General features: G+C 41.5%; 1 pseudogene; it reads left to right on the top strand.

Annotated features, from left to right (window-relative positions):
• The window catches only part of LOC101642536, a 112,262-nt pseudogene extending 102,008 nt beyond the window's left edge, over nucleotides 1-10,254 (top strand).
• Nucleotides 10,255-16,201: the final 5,947 nt, after the last annotated feature.

Here is a 16,201-nt window from a genome sequence, read left to right as displayed (position 1 = left end):
CACACCTTCCATTGTATAGTCATTTATGCTTTGAGGCTGGACTCCCTTGGCTGAAGAGGGTTTGATGTCTTCTATAAGGCTGTCTCTGAATTGGCTCACCGAAATTGTGGCTAACTTTCTGTCCCCACCTGGCCCACGTTAGCCAAGTGCACGCACTGCTGTTCTCACCTGTATGGTCTAGACCAAACCTGCTGGGATGGATTCCTGCCAAATCATCCCCGAAGAAAGCCTCAGAAGTAGAAATAGAAAGCCTATTCAAAGATTGAGTTTCCCTGATATAGATCTGTCCTTCCTAATCCTTCACACACCTTTTATTCCCTGCTCCTGCTGGCCTTATCCTGACTCTAATCCCTTGATTTAGGATGCCCTTGAGCTGACCCTCTTTTATTGCAGTGGATTTTTGGTTTGCCAAGACCATTTTGCTCTGGGACTAATCCCAGCTTGCCAAGACTGCCTGATACCGAGGCTTGTTTTTGGCTTTAGACAGTTGTCCTTGGCTCCAAACTTCAAGTAGTGTCTTCAGGCACCCAGAACTGACACATCACCTTCTTCCTCTTATGTCCCTGTGAAATGCTCAGGGACCTCACTGAACAAGGAGGCTCAGTAAGATGTTTTTTCTACCAAGATGTTATCAGGGATATGTTGTTGCATTTCAAAGCCAGAAAAAAGGTCATTCAGAGAGCTGTATAATCGTGTGTCCAAGTTTTTTAAGTTAAAGAATGCAACTTCAATTTATCACTCTAAATAGAATAACTGATAAGTTGTGCCATGAACAGCTCGGGGTGATAAACATTTTTTGTAGCACTAACTATGTGATTTAGATGACATCAAAAGAGATCAACTACCAGAGAATAACATAATGCTTGGTACATAGAGGATTCATGAATAGAGCCATCTAGTCACAAAATAACTGCAAAACTTTGGGCTGGACCTTTAATTCCTCTACCTCAGTGCCATATATAAAGTTGGGATGCAAAAAAAAATTGTCTTCTTTGAGATTATGGGATGTATCTTATTGTTCTGTTTCTTCTCCAAAGACTAGGCCAGAGAAATACTCAAATGTTATGATTCATAAGGCTAATAGAAGAACCCTACTATTTTAAGTATGCATAAGCATTTTGGAAAATGTGAGGTACTACACGAATATGATTTTGTTATGATGAGTAAGAGCATACTAAAAGTTGTTGTGGAGCGCAATACATGTAGATGCCATTGGTTTAGGCCAACTCATAGTGACCCTGTGCAACAGAGAGAAACCCTCACCAGTCCTGTGCTAGCCTGGCAGAGGTTATGCTTGAGCCCACTGTTGCAGCCACTGTGTCGAAAGTCTTCCTCTTTGTCGCTGGCCTTCTACTTTACCAAGCACGATGTCCATGCTGCAGTCCCACGCACTCTTCATATCTCTAGTCCGTTGTGTTTGCGATGAAGCCCTTCCTTGGACGCCTTCAGTGCTCCTCCTCGGTGCTTCAGCAAACCCGTTCCACCTCCGTTCCAATACCTCCCCCTCCTCAACTTCTTGAGGACAGAGCCATGTGGTCCAAGTGTGGCCCATTGTATATAGCAATATAAAGCACATACAAGATGCCAGGCTTTGCTCTAAGTGTGTTACATATTGTGGTTCTCTAGAGAAGCAAAACCAATGATGCCTGTATATGTTCGTATTTATATCAAGAAGTGGTTTGCACAGTTGGAGAAGTAGGTAAGTCAGGCTCAGGCCAAGTCAGGCTTCTCCTGACTCATAGACGCTAGGAGACAGGAAGCAGGATGACAAAGCAGGGTCAGCAAAGGGCACAGACTGGTGGATGCGGAGGTAAGTGAATCCGAAGTCGGCCAAATGAATACACCATTTGTCGTTCCACTGATGGCTCCTGGGATTGGCAGGCAACACAACAGACTGAGACACCAGATGAAAGATTCAGCTCCAGCAGACGGCAAAGGGCCAAAGAGGATTCAACCCTGTGAGGTCTCTTTCTTATACAAAAAGCCACAGCCCCAAGGAGTCCTCATCAGACTCCCACCTGATTGAGAGCTGGGCTCCACCCCTACCCTTACGCAGAAGTGATTCATTGACACAGTCCCTAACCATCACACATACATTTTTACTCATGTAATCCTCACAAAATCTTTTATGTAGAAATGATCATTATCCCTGTTTACAAATGTAGAAACTGAGGCATAGAGAAATTAGGTGACCTTTCCAAGCACAGTAAGAGCTGAGATTTGAACCCAGATAGATTGGTGTCAGAGTTTATATCCTTAACCACTGCATTACATTGCCTTGGTTGGCAGTGGGGGTCTTTAGGTAAATGTTTCATTTATGATTTGTGCTTTATGAACTAAACCAAACAAAAACCCCACAGCCATCAAGTCACTTCTGACTCATCGCCCTCCTGCATAAGATTTCTAAGCCTAAAAATCTTTTTTTTCTAAGCCTATAAAGCTTTACAGGACACACAGTTTCATCTTTCTCCCATGGAGTGGCTGGTGGGTTTACCTGTCAGCCTTACCCTTACCCGGTGATCCCACCAGGGCTCCTTGTACTAACTATAGCTATAGACAAAGCAATGATGTGAATTAAAATCACGATTAAACATTTAGGAGATATCAGAATAGAATTCTTTACTCCATTGCTAAATGCCTTCCAAAAGGCCACACGAATGCAAATGAAATCCTCTTACCATTATGTCCACACCAGCTCAGTGACACTGCAGGACAGAGAACTGTCCCACTGGGTTTTCAAGTCCATGGTCATTACTGCAGACTGTGCTGGTGTTCTCTCGGTGGGCAACTCGTAGGTTTGCCCTGCTGGCCCCTCGGTTAGCAACTAAACATTTCCCCACGGGGCACCAGTATGTATGGTGATTCTCTGAACAACACTGGTTTTCCATGCGCAAGATATCACAAAGTGTGACATCATTTTCTAGGTCCAAATAACAAATGCTGTTTTTAAATAGGTTTTCTTTTCAGATTTTTAGTACTATAAAATTTGCTATCAAAAATGTTTTGTTTTGTTTTTTTAATGACAGAAAAGCATTTCACTTTTCAGTTGTTCCCCTCACAGGAGCAGGGAAGGGCACGTGTGGGTCAGGAAGGGGCTGCTCAGTGCTCCCTCTCCAGGCTGGCCAGGCTCTAGGTCACCTTTCTCCCAGGGCCTCCAGAGATCCCAGGGGAGCCTCCTTGGGGTGTTAAGAGATTGCTTCCTCCTGGTGATCTCCAGTTTCAGGAATCTCAAACCCGCCTGGTTTCTGTTGGTGCCCGATGCCAGTGACTCCCGCAGGGGGCGGGCTCAGGTCTAATGGCTCAAGTTCACATCTAGGAGAACCATTCCTGGGAAAATTATTCAGAGAGCAGTTTAACCAGTGGGCTTTCAGCGGGATGAGCTCCCTTTCTGGAGCCTGTACCACTGGATTTGGGGGCTGGGACAGCTAAATTCTTTGTCTGACTCCATTGGACGTAAATGTTTCTTGGGAGCCTGGTGGTTGATCAGGAGCCTGGCTTGGGTTGGCTCCCCTACTCTAGTGTTTGCTGGCGGGGAGGGGGGTGGCAGCCTTGGAGGGTCCCCAAAGGATCAGTAGCCTCCTACCAGCCAGTAAGTCCCCCCACGCCAGGCAGCTTGAGCTTCTCCAGATCCACGGTAGAGGATGTGGTAGTGCCTGGGGGTCAGGAGGTAAGTGGGAGCCACTGCTGTGGTAAGCAGAAAAAAGACATTGGTTGCTTCTAGCTGCTACAGATAACTCAGCAAGCGAAGACGTTTTTGCGGAGCCTGCTGATGAACTACAGCAAGGCCTCTCTGCCTCCTATATTAAAGTTTAAAGCCTGAGCACCTTATTTCTAGCGGATTAAACTTCCATTGAATTCCTTCTGCCCATTGAGCCTGAATGTGAATCATCTTACCCTCAGGTAGAGTCCATGGGAAGAAGGATTTCCACCATTCCATCTCCAGCCAGCACTGGTGGGACTTGTCTGGGCTTGTCTGGGCTTGTCCTTGATGGAGATCACACCCTGAAGGCTGTGTTCCTAAGACCCTGGGCCAATCTTGTAAATGTCAGCCTTCCGTAATGTGTGTCTCCCAGTCCTGGCTCTGTTCCCACTTTCATTGGCCCACCTGGAACTTGGATGTATTTGCTCGGCTGTGCTTCTTCAGTTTCTTTTGTCTCCCCCAGGTCTTTTTCAAAGCGGTGGTTCAACAATCTCTCTGATGCCATTATGAACTTTGGCGGATCCGTTCCCTCACCTGGATGATCTATGTTCGTCTTTGTCCTGTTTGTTGTTTTGGGGTACCATGGACTTGGTTCTGACACACAGGGACCCAGTTCACAGGAGAACAAAACAGTGCTGGCTCCCTCGCCATCCCCACGATGGTACCTGGGCTTGAGCCCCCTGTTGCAGCCACTGTGCCGATCCTTCTCATTGAGGGCCTGCCTCTCTTTCACTGCCCTCTACTTGACCACGCCTGATGTCCTTCTCCAGGGACTGGTCTCTCCCGATAAGGTGTCCAGGGTATTTAAGATGAAGACTCTCCATCCTTGCCTCAAAGGTGCAATCGGGCCATACTGCTGCTGTGTTAGAGCTTCCGTTCCAGACACCTTGGTTTGCAAAAGACAAGGGCAGTGGCAGGCCCCAAACTGTATTTTAAAGATACGCAAATATTTGTGTGAAATATACAGTGAGGACGAGGGGGAAATGTAATTGCTAGAGGAACCCTGACACAGACTTTTCTGATAACAAACTGTGCTAGGATCTGGATGTTAAAAGGTTAGTATTTTGAACCTCATCCTCAATAAGCTACCAAGGTATTCCTGTGGGCTTGAAATCCACAGTTTTAAAGCAAAATGGGGTCTTGGTAGCAAAGGCACATGTACTCCTTACTCGGCCCATTTATACAACCTTCCCCTCCTCACAAACACATATGCAGACAACACACATGGACTATGAACTGTCCGTTCAGGTTGACTTGATATAATCTTCTCTCTCTAAATAGCCTCCTTACTAGATGCTTTCAAATATCATCTAAAAAAATAATAAACTCTTATACTTTTTGTCTACTTTAGTTCTATATAATGAGCTGTTTACCAGATTTTTACATTTATTTATAAAACAACCTATCACCTTCAAAGTACTTTCCATCACACTTAATACATTTGTCAAATCTGTGATTCCATTCGTGGAAACGTTTTTCAAACTCATCTGTTTGGCTGGCTGACAGCACCTCTCTCATTTCTTTCTTCACTCTTCTACATTGTCAAACTGCTGTCCTTTCATGTCCCTCTTCATTTGTGGAAACAAAAAGAAGTCACATGGAGCGAGGTCAGGTGAGCAAGGTGTGGGGGGCAAGAGAGGCATGCTGTTTTTGCCTAAAACTGGCACTCTGAGATGGCTGTGTGAGCAGGTGCATTGTCGTGGTGGCGAAACGAGTCCCTCAGCCACCACAAATCAGGCCTTTTTTTGTTGCACACTGTTTCACAATCTTTTTCAGAAACTCTAAATAAGAAGCTTGAATGACAGTCTGACCTGGTGGAACAAATTCCACTCCAAATGCACTATCCCCCTCACATTAAAAGAGAGAGAGAGAGAAAGAGAGAGAGCATAGGTTTGGGGGAGGGGATACCCAAAACTACATGAAATAAAGAGAGGTTATTTGTAAGCTTTTAGCTTCCCTAATAAAGTCCATAACTGTGAGTACTGTCTGAAAGTTCTGTGTGATCATTGAAAAAAATTATCGAACCCAGCAGAGAAGTGGAGTGCTGTGGGAAGCATGGTTGGTATCAGCACAGGATAAAGGAAGTTGTAGGGTGGAGCATATGTGACCTCTGTCTTGTGGGAATCAGCCTTGGGATGATATACAGTGAGGTTAATCTCCCTATGGAAGCTATGTGTCACATGTGACCCCCCCACCCACCCATTTCCTCACTTATCAACGTCCAAACATATGGACCTTTCATAAACTCCATGAATATGAATTTATCTCCTGTCCTTTCCAGGCCTTTGTACATGCTGTTCCTTCTCTGTGGATTTTTCTCATTCCTCTTTTGGTCAATTTCCATTTATCTCTGTAGCTCAGCTTCAACTTCACTGCAATGGAGAGGCCCTGCTTGAACCCCAGTCATAGACGAGGCACAATTTATTTTTTTTCTTTATTGCACTTATATGCACAATGCATTTTCCTTCGTTTCCTTATCACAGTTTATTATTCATACAGTTAGGTGTTGGCCTCCTTTGGTATACTAAAAATGTTTGGAAATGATGGTGGCAACATATGTACAAATGTGCTTGATACAATTGAAGTATGGATTGCTATAAGAGCTGTACGAGCCCCCGATAAAATTATTTATTAAAATTATAAAAAAAGAGTTACAGTCTCGATTGCTAATTAAGGGGGTTCTACTCTGTATTATACGGTCACGATGAGTTGGAACAACTAGACGGCAGGGAGCTCTGAGGTTTTTATTTTTCAACATAAGGACCCTTGGTGGCACTATCAGGTGAGCAGGGGATTGCTAGACCACACAGTGGGTGGTTCATTCTTCCAGCTGCTCTGGGGGAAAGGGTCAGGCTATCTGCTCCTATAAAGATTTATAACCTCAGAAACACTTTGCGAAACACACACCCATTTTAAGTCAGAAACTCCTTGTGAGTCAGAACCAATTGAATGGCAAAGGGCTTGGTTTGGGATTTTGGTATTTAATGCATCAAATAGAAATAGCATCACCTCAATTTCTAACGATCAGAAAATGTCTCAACTAATGCAAGTATAGGATAATTCAGAAAAAGAGTACTCTTTAAAGTAAAGAGTACTAAAATTCTAAAGTTTTAAGTGTTTTAAGTGAGTGCAGACAATGAGGAGCTAATGAAAGGTGGTGGACAATGGGATAATGCAGCGGCACTTCACACATCTAGTTTCATGTTACACTGGAAGTCCTGCCCACATGTCTGCTCTACCACTGAGATTCTGTGGGCTAAACAACAGCCAAGAATGATCATCTCCACCTTATAGACAAGGAACCAGATTTAGAAGAGTAAAGTTATTTACTCAAGGTGACTTGGCTGGTCCACTTAGAGGAAGGACTAGGTTCAGTGTGGTTGGGTAGCAGAGCATAAGTGACAGGGACACAGGATACTTTCTTTTTGACAAAGGTGTTGTTCTTCACTTCCTGTTGAGGTGACTCAGCACATGGTGATCTCATGCCCACTGGAATAACATGCTTCCTGGCCCTGCCCTAGTCCCAAAAGTGGTTTGAGGACTGCAGATTGAGACATTATTTGGTTGTAATCTATCAGAAGTAGATCACCAGGTTTTTCTACCTCCTTGGTCAGTCTGAAAACTCCACTGGTACTTGTTCGGCATCATAGTAAAATGCAAGCCCCCACAAAGAGACATGACGGTGTCTCTGCATGGGGGTCCCTTGGTTGGGAACCAAGCCCCGGTCTCTGGCATGGGAGTTGATAGTTCCACAGTTGAACCCGCCAATGCCTCATGACCTAGACAAGGGGAGGAAATCCTCTTCCTCTAATTTCCTCTCATTTTCACCCCTGGCAAATACAAATGCATTAGGAGCAAGTGGAACATATTATTTTTGCAATCATTGCTCAACCAACTCTAAAATCTTGCAGTGAGCAATCCAAGGAGTTATCAGATTCTGTATTTGCTAGGAAATGCTTACATACTTAGAAGCAACTGCTGAGTCAAAGCAGAAACCCGCATCTGGAGCCACTGTCAGTTCTTCTGAACTCTTTCAATGACTCTAGAGTTCTATTTTCTTTCCTTGATTTCCTGGGTCCCTGCATTTATCTCTCCACTCTCTCTTTTCCTTCCTTTAGCTCATCCATTTTATTTGCTCCAGCTTTTATCATATCAACTTCCCTCTTCTGCCTAATTTGCTTTAACCCACCCAGGTCCTTTTTCTGTGTGTCTTCCATGTCGGTGAATGAATGTGAAATGTTTCAGGATTTATCAGGGGGTTCCCTGAAGGTTTCAGTGGGCTTTTCCCTGAATGGGAAGTGGTAGCAATCGGTTTTGCTCATCATGAAGAACTCCCTAAAAAACCCACTGTCATTGAGTGGCTTGTTACTTATAATGACCCTATCCCACAGAGCGAAACTGTTTCCTAGCATTTTGAGACTGTAAATCACCACAAATTCAGACAGCCTCCGTCTCTCTTCCTCAAAACAGCTGGTGGGTTTGAACTACTGAGCTTGCAATTATCCATCCAATGCTTAACCCACTATGTCACCAGGACTCAATAAAGAACTCCTTGGAAAAGCCAAATGTTAATTAATTAATTATTGCTATTAGGTGCTACTGAATTGCTTCCAAATCATAGTGACGTGATGTACCACTGCCTGGTTCGGCGTCATCCTGACAGTTGTGATGCGTGAGCCCATTGTGGTAGCGTGTCAATCCATCTCATTGAGGGCCCTATTTTTGGCTCACCCTCTAGTTTACCAAACACGATGTCCTCTTCTAGAGACTAGTCTCCCCTGACAATATATCCAAAGTATCTGAGATAAAGCCTGTCATCCTCACTTCTAAAAAGTGTTCTAGCTGTAATTCCTCCAAGACAGGTTTACTTGTTGTCCTAAGAGTCCATGGGATTTTCAATATTTTTTGGCAACATTGTGATTCAAGTGCACAAATTCTTCTCTGGTCTTCCTGATGGGCCATATTTCACATGCACATGAGCCAATTTGAAATGATCTGCCTGGAGTCAGGCAAACCTCAGTCCCCAAAGTGTCATCTATGTTCTGTAACACTCTGAAGATGTCATAGGCAGTAGATTCACCAAATGACATTAATACTACTTAGCATTTACGAAGGACAAAACTGCTCGAGAAATTTGTGATGAGTGGGCAATTACTTGTTCCTAGCAATGTGAAGTGAGTACAATGATCCCTCTTCTTGGAAGAATTAATTTTACAATGATTTGGGAGGCAACATTGCTTAGTGAAAGTAGGAGAGACTTTGGTCACAAACAAACCTGACTTGCATCCTAGCAATCTGGGTAAGACATCATACCTCCATGAATATTAACTTCCTCTCCTGTGAAAAGGTGATCATAGTCACTTCTCATTGAGTTGCGATGAGGATAAAATGAAATGAAGATACTAAACACGTTAGCTTCCTTTGTTACTGTCCAACTACAAGAATAACTTTCATTCATTTACTTATTCATTTAAGGATGTGTGATAGGCACTGGAGATGGAATCGAGAACAAGATTGATTTTTGCCTTCATGAAATTTGTTATTGTTTTTGTCAGCTACTGTTGAGTTAGCCCTGGACTCAAGTCTGCTTCATGTACAAAAGGATAAAATGCTGCCTGTCCCTTTGCCATAGGTCACCCTTATGATCAGTTGGTGATTAGATTATGATTGACGGGTTTTGTGGGCTGATTTTTAGAAGTAGATTTACAGGCCTTTCTTCCTAGTCCATGCCAGTCAGTTCACTCCTCTGAAATATGTGGAACATCTGTGGTACTTAGATAAACTGCTGCCAACTTGAAAGGATTAAGAGTAAAGGGGTGGACATCCGGTACCAATTCCAGCCGCACAGACTCTGGCACTGTGGTCGTGGTGGAGAGGACAGCAGTGCTGAAGCACCAAGGCTCAGGATTTCTATAATTGGCTTCATGAATCCTTTGATGAGATGGATAGTTTGTCATAAGTGGGCAATTCAGCAGTATATTCCACAAGACATAAGAGCAGATTGTTCCAATATTGACGAAATTCTTGAACCACCTGAAGGCCAAGATGAAGGTGTGTAGTAGGATGAACATTTAAGGCAGTTCTGCCTTGAGCTCAGTGGACTTGCTGTCAGACTTCAGAGTGAGTGTCATCCAGCTACGTGTACTCATATGACAGCAAATGAGCAGTGGATTTTCCTTCGTGCAGCTCCCAAAACTCCAAAAGAGTGTCCTGCTATAGACGACACTAGGCACACACTTAATGGTGCTGCCTGCCTTCTGAATAGCAATAAGTATTTTCCTAGCAGGGTTGGCATAAAGGAATCATCTGTAGCAACACTAAGATTAGTATGCCGCAGGATTTACAGAATCTTTTCGCATGCTTATTTTCATCACTGACAGGTATTTGATGAATACGAAAATGAAACATTTTTGTGTCACCGGTTTACTAAATTTGTGATGAAATATAATTTGATGTCCAAGGATAACCTGATTGTACCAATTTTAGAAAAGGTTGTTTCTGGGGAAAGTGAAGCATGTAGGGAGTCATATAAAATGTACTGGACACATAACTAGCACTAATTATGTACTGTATATAATTTTAGACACATCAATCATGTACCCATATTATAGCTTCTTTGTTTAGTATAGGTTTTTGTATGCTGTGTGTTGCCTTTTAAAATGGGAAATACTTTTTTTTAAGTTATTCATGAGCTGTATATTCATTCACTGGTGTGACACTCATGGTTTTTAAATAAGATTAGTGTGACCTGTTTATAATGCCTGTTAATAAAAGAATGTGCAGTTTGGCAAAGTTGCTACTAAACAATCATTGGATCACAATTCTCATCAAATAAACCCATCTGCAAAAGATGAGTGAGCTTGAGGTTTCGCACGAGCCATTTACTTAAATAGCAACATTTTCCTTTGGTTTTACTTTCTAGAAAATTCTTTACTACATGCATAGTTCAGTTTTGACTCTTAACATTTCAGGTATGACATAAAATCATACATAATTCTGTTTATTTTTTATATGCATATATGATTATATGTATATCTAAAATTTTAAATTCAACCTGAAGAACTGGTTGCTACATAAAGTGCATTCCTGGCCTGCATAATTTAAAAGGATTTATCTTTTTGCAATACTAGACTCTTACATACAGGATGATGACGTTCCTACTGGAAACCCTCTGGGCCCACCTCTTCCCAATTTCCTTAACCCGCTTCCTGAACTGCATTCACTTAGAAGCTTTTCACCAAGCTGTTATTTAGTGGTGGATTATACTTATATATTTGTGTGACTTTCCTCGATATTAGCAATTACATTACCCTACAGGGAAAAATGTATTGGCATAGGCTCTTTCCTTGGCTTTGTAAAGTTGTTCTAATTAGAAAAGTCTTTAAACTAGTTTAATTCTTCCTCTTAGTAATACTGAGCTTTTCCTCTAACCATCTGGGCAACATTCAGATGGAATTGGAAAAATACGTTAGTATTGATTTCGCACCCTTCTCCCACAGCTGTCTTTGAATTACATGTACATTTCATCTCATCAGTAATTTGCAATAAGTCATAGGCTTCAAGCGTGTTGATGAATGGTCATGTGTTGTTTGGATTTTACAATTGTCTTAAGAAGGATGCAGACTCAATAATGCAGTTTTTGACAAAGCACTGGAGATCTTAATGAAAAATTGATTGCAATAAGATACTTCAGGGGAAAAGATTGTACATATATGAAGGAAACCGTGAAATCTGCTTCATGAACAGATTTAACAAGCATGGGAGACTTTTTCATTTTAAAGGGTTATGTTGAAATCAAATGTATTCATCTTAATCTTTTTTAATTTGAGGGAATAATTTATATAATATAAGACAAACATGTATAGCAAAATCTGTGGGAATTAGCATACTGAGAGTGTGTATATAGTTTATGGTTTTCTAAGCCTGCCAATCGATTTGGCTTTGAATAGTGCTATCCTAGCATACAGTCATTTCTGAGCCCAATCCACAACTATGTTTTAGGGTGTTCTGTATTCACAGGCAAAGAGTGTTTATTTTTAAATTATGCTATATTAATGTCACTATAAACCAATGGGATAGTAATTTTTAAATGAACTTGCTAAATATTGAGAGACTAAACTCTTAAGTTAATTATCTATAAGAATATAACTGCTTGTTCTAAAAGGTGTTTCACAGTGAATTTCTACTACTTGATTATCTTCTTGATGAAGATTTGAACTAAGGCAGTGGTAAGGATCGGTGATCTAATAGAGTATTTTGAAACATATTTTGAATAATATGGCTTGGTATTAATGGTGAAATAAAATATGATATTTTTCTTACTAAAAAAAAAAAAGAGTGAAGGGGTGGAATTTAGCCTGTCAATCAGGCTGCAGCTTGGTGACTTCATTTGGAGGTGCTAAGGAGATAAATAGCTGGAGGCTCACTCCCTGGGAAACACATGGAGCTACACTAGTGCCCTGAGCTGGAGGAACCATGTAAATACCCCGGCCATTGCTGAAATGCTTCCACTGCCACTGGGTCCACAAGACTTCTCACCCACTGGCCTGTGATCTTCCTGCATTTGGCATCACTACATGTGTTTCGTGAGTATAAAGAGGACTTTAGAGATTGGTATTGGACATATGGGCTGATATCAAACATATGGACTTGAGCTGGACTGGACTGGGATGTTTTCTCAATACTCAATTCATCTTCCATATAAAGCTCTTTCTTATACCCATATGAGTGTTTATGAGTTTGTTTCTCTGATCAACCTAGACTAACAGCATTATACGGTAGCAACATATACACCTTGTGTTAGAACAATGACTCCTAAGGTATGGTCCCTGGACCAACAACATCACCTGGGAGTTTGTTACAAATTCAAAATCCCTGACTCCATTCCAGTTTCACTAAATGAGAAATTCTAATATTGGGAGCCAGATATCTGTTTTTTAACAAGTTCTGGCCCTTGAAATTTAAAAGCCAATGGTGTCAGGCTGGGAGTGTACCTGTGAACACATTCAGGACTTAGTGTACTAGATTTTGGTGTTAAAGAGACCTGTTTTACAATATCATCCCACACTACCTACTAGCTGAGAGTTACTTAGCCTCCCTCAGTCTGTTTTCATCATTAAAAAATAGGGATAAAATTAGGCTGAGCCATACGGTGTTGGTCTTTTACTAGTTTTATAAAGCAATAGCTACTTCAATTTAAAAATATCCATTTTAGGTAGTATTGTGAGAATCAGAATAAATGTTTTAAAAAATTTTCCAAGCCTGGTGTATGAAAGTTTAGTAAACATTACCAAATCAGGGGTTCTCATTTTATAAATCATTTTTAAGTAATTATCAGATTTGCCTTTCAGCATCTGAGAAAGATTAATGTCAGACAACGCACTCGCACACTTCCCAGAGGACATTGTGTCTGTGCTTCTGTGTAGAGTGCGCCCCCATCCACTTGCTTCATACGAAGGTAAGCAGCTGGTCAACGATGAAGCCAGTGAGGGACAAACACTGACTCCAGGTTTCTCTCTACTTCTGGGCCAAATTGCAACTGGATTTGCCCACACCTCTTGAATATGTATGTGTATGTGTGTATGTATGTGTGTAGGTGTGTGTGTACCCTTCCTACATTTTCTCTCCTTCTAGCTATGTAATAGGTGGTACATTCTTGTAAAATAACTGACTACTAGGAAGAAGTAGAAGTTCACACAAAGCACAGCAACAATTTGGAAGCCAATCAATCGTTTGAGCAAAACTAAAATTCTTGGCTGATGAAGCATTCGTCTCAGGTTCCTTCTGTCATTCGGGGGTCTGTCAGTAAACGTGGCGCAATAGGCTGTGTGACTGGAAATGGCCTGGAGTGAAAAATAACAAACCTTTTAACCTATCTGTGCAGCTAGCTGAGTAACAGCATGCCAGAATGAGGATGCTAAATATACTTTACAACCTTTAAGATCATCTGGGAAAAGGAAGTAGATCAGAGGAGGGAGAAAGGAGAGAAATGGCAAATGGAACAGAATGATTTGGGGGGAAATACCTTTTGCTATATTAGACTAATAATCCCTATTAGACTAATAATCCCTATGGATCATAATTTTGTCATGCATCTTTAGGTGGTGCTCTTCCCCACCTGCAGACCCATCACTATAACGGGAATGGTCAATAAATAGTCAATAGCCATGAATGAATGCAGGCTAGAAGAGAAAGTAATGTCTAGATTTCCTTTCAGCGAGTGAATGGGCAGTAGATAAGCTTTACCAGGAACCTCAGATAGTGAAGATGTTTTCGCCATTGGAATTTAAAAATAATAATGTTCATCCCTGCTAACTGCACCTCAAACTGATATTATGATGAGCACATACGCTCATATTAGAAATAATTTGGATGTTTATAAGGTTACATTTACATGAATTATTAGTTCCTTGCCTTTTTTCTTGTTATTGGCTCTCATTGCTGTTTGGGGAAATGAATTCATTCTTCTCAGTTCATTCCCAGTGCACACCTTTATATAAATGATGTAGGTTAAAGGATGTTAATACCCAAAGAATCTTGTCTTTGTTCTTTAATTTCCTGAGCTATGACCTCTAAAACCTTAGAAATTCCCCAGTGAGTGAAATATCTTTGAAGATTTTGGTGAGGCCTGCAGACCCTTCCTGAGGGTTTGTGGTAATTAAATGTCTTCTGGCTGGGGGTTGACCAGGCCAGAAAAACTGGAGGGGAGCTTGAAGGTTGACTGTAATCAACCATGCCTACATACTAGAGCCATAGTAGAGGTACTGGCCACAGAAGCGCCTTGGACTTCCCACTTGGTGAAAATCATCAATGCACAGGGTGGGGGTGGGGTCAACAGTGGTAACATATCCCTTTTTGGGGGTGTATAAACCATCAAAGACTTCCCCCTCTCTATCTCGTTATTTTTATCATTTTTGCTGTAAAAAATTATAATCCTAAGCGCAGTGCTTTTGTGAGTATTCTGAGTCACTGTAGTGAATTATTAAACCCAAGGGAGTACTGGAAGCCAGCATGTAAGGGAGGCTATAGCGCTCTTACAGCCAGAATGCTGAGAGGGTCAAAAATTCACTCTTGTTTTTAGGTAGTCGATCAGAAATAGGAGGAAGGCTGGGAACCCCTAAACTTGCAGCTGTTTTGTAAAGTTTGGGACACACTGAGCAGTCAATGTCTATGCCCTTAAAATCAAGATTTGACCTGATTCTGGCACTCAGTGTTAGAGGAAGAAGTGTAGCATGTGCAGATCGTAGTAGAACAGAAGTAGTGGATAGGGGAAGAGAAATAATAAAAGTATTTAAACTATTTGGTTTCAGATCATTAGGATTTGACCTCCCATCGATGGTAACCTTCCAGCCCAAACTTGAGGTTACAGTGTACTTGGGGAGTTTGTGGTTATATGTTCTCTTCCAAAGGACTACCTTAACCTTGCATCCTAGTCCAAGTGGTTTGATCCCAATCTTTCAGATCTACCACCTGATAACTGAAAGAAATGCTACTTAGCAATAAAACTAACCAAGTGTGATATGAACATTTTAACTTACAAAGAAACAGGAGATCTTGAGATAATTGGCACTAGGTCAGGGCAATATGTTACGTATTCTATTCTTTAATGATCCTCGCCCATCCTCTATTGCACAGTTTTGTTTTGAAAGTACGTATATGTGTGTCTGATTTTACAAAGAAGAAAAAACACTCTTGTCATTCAGTATGAACCAAAGATATTTTCATTAGGTCACTGTTCTTTGTCATATAAGTACTAAAATTATTCTCTACTCTAAATAAGACAGAAACGCTTCTTTCAATTTACTGTAAAAGCCTTGAATGAAGGTAGAACATGAGAGTGGGAAGAGGAAAGTATAAGGAAATAGAGGAAAGAACTAGAAGGCAAAAGATGTGTAAGAGGTATAAACATAGGCATGGACATATGTAAATATATTAATATATACAATATGGATAGAGTTCTACATACATATATTTATAGGTTAAGTATTAAGGTAGCTGGTGGACACTGGGCCTCTTCTTTAATGCTTCCTCTCCCCCGCTAGCATGACCCCAGTTCTATCTTACAAATTTTGCTAGACCAGAGCATGTACACTGGTACAGATAAGAGCTCTTGACACACAGAATCCAGGACAGATAAACCCCTCAGGACCAATAATGAGAGTAATGACACATGAGGGTAGGGGGAATGTGGAGGGTGGGGGTGGAGAAAGGCTGAACCAATAACAATGATCTACCTACAAGCCCCCCTACCCCAAGGGGACGAACAACAGAAACATGGGTGAAGGGAGAGAGTGGATAGTGTAAAATATGAAATTAAAAATAATTTATAAATTATCAAGGGTTCATGAGGGTGGGAGGCTGAGGGATTGGGGAGGGGAGTAGCTGACACCAAAGGTTCAAGCAGAAAGGAAAGGTTTTGGAAATGATGATGGCAACATATATACATACGTGCTTGATACAATTGATGTATGGACTGTTATAAGAGCTGTAAGAACCCTCAAT

This window comes from Echinops telfairi, unplaced genomic scaffold (genome assembly GCF_000313985.2).
Source record: "Echinops telfairi isolate 266 unplaced genomic scaffold, ASM31398v2 ScPeMD7_2;HRSCAF=8, whole genome shotgun sequence".
NCBI lineage: Eukaryota > Metazoa > Chordata > Mammalia > Afrosoricida > Tenrecidae > Echinops > Echinops telfairi.
Note: the sequence above shows the minus strand (reverse complement) of the source record. Positions and strands in the feature narration are given on the sequence as shown.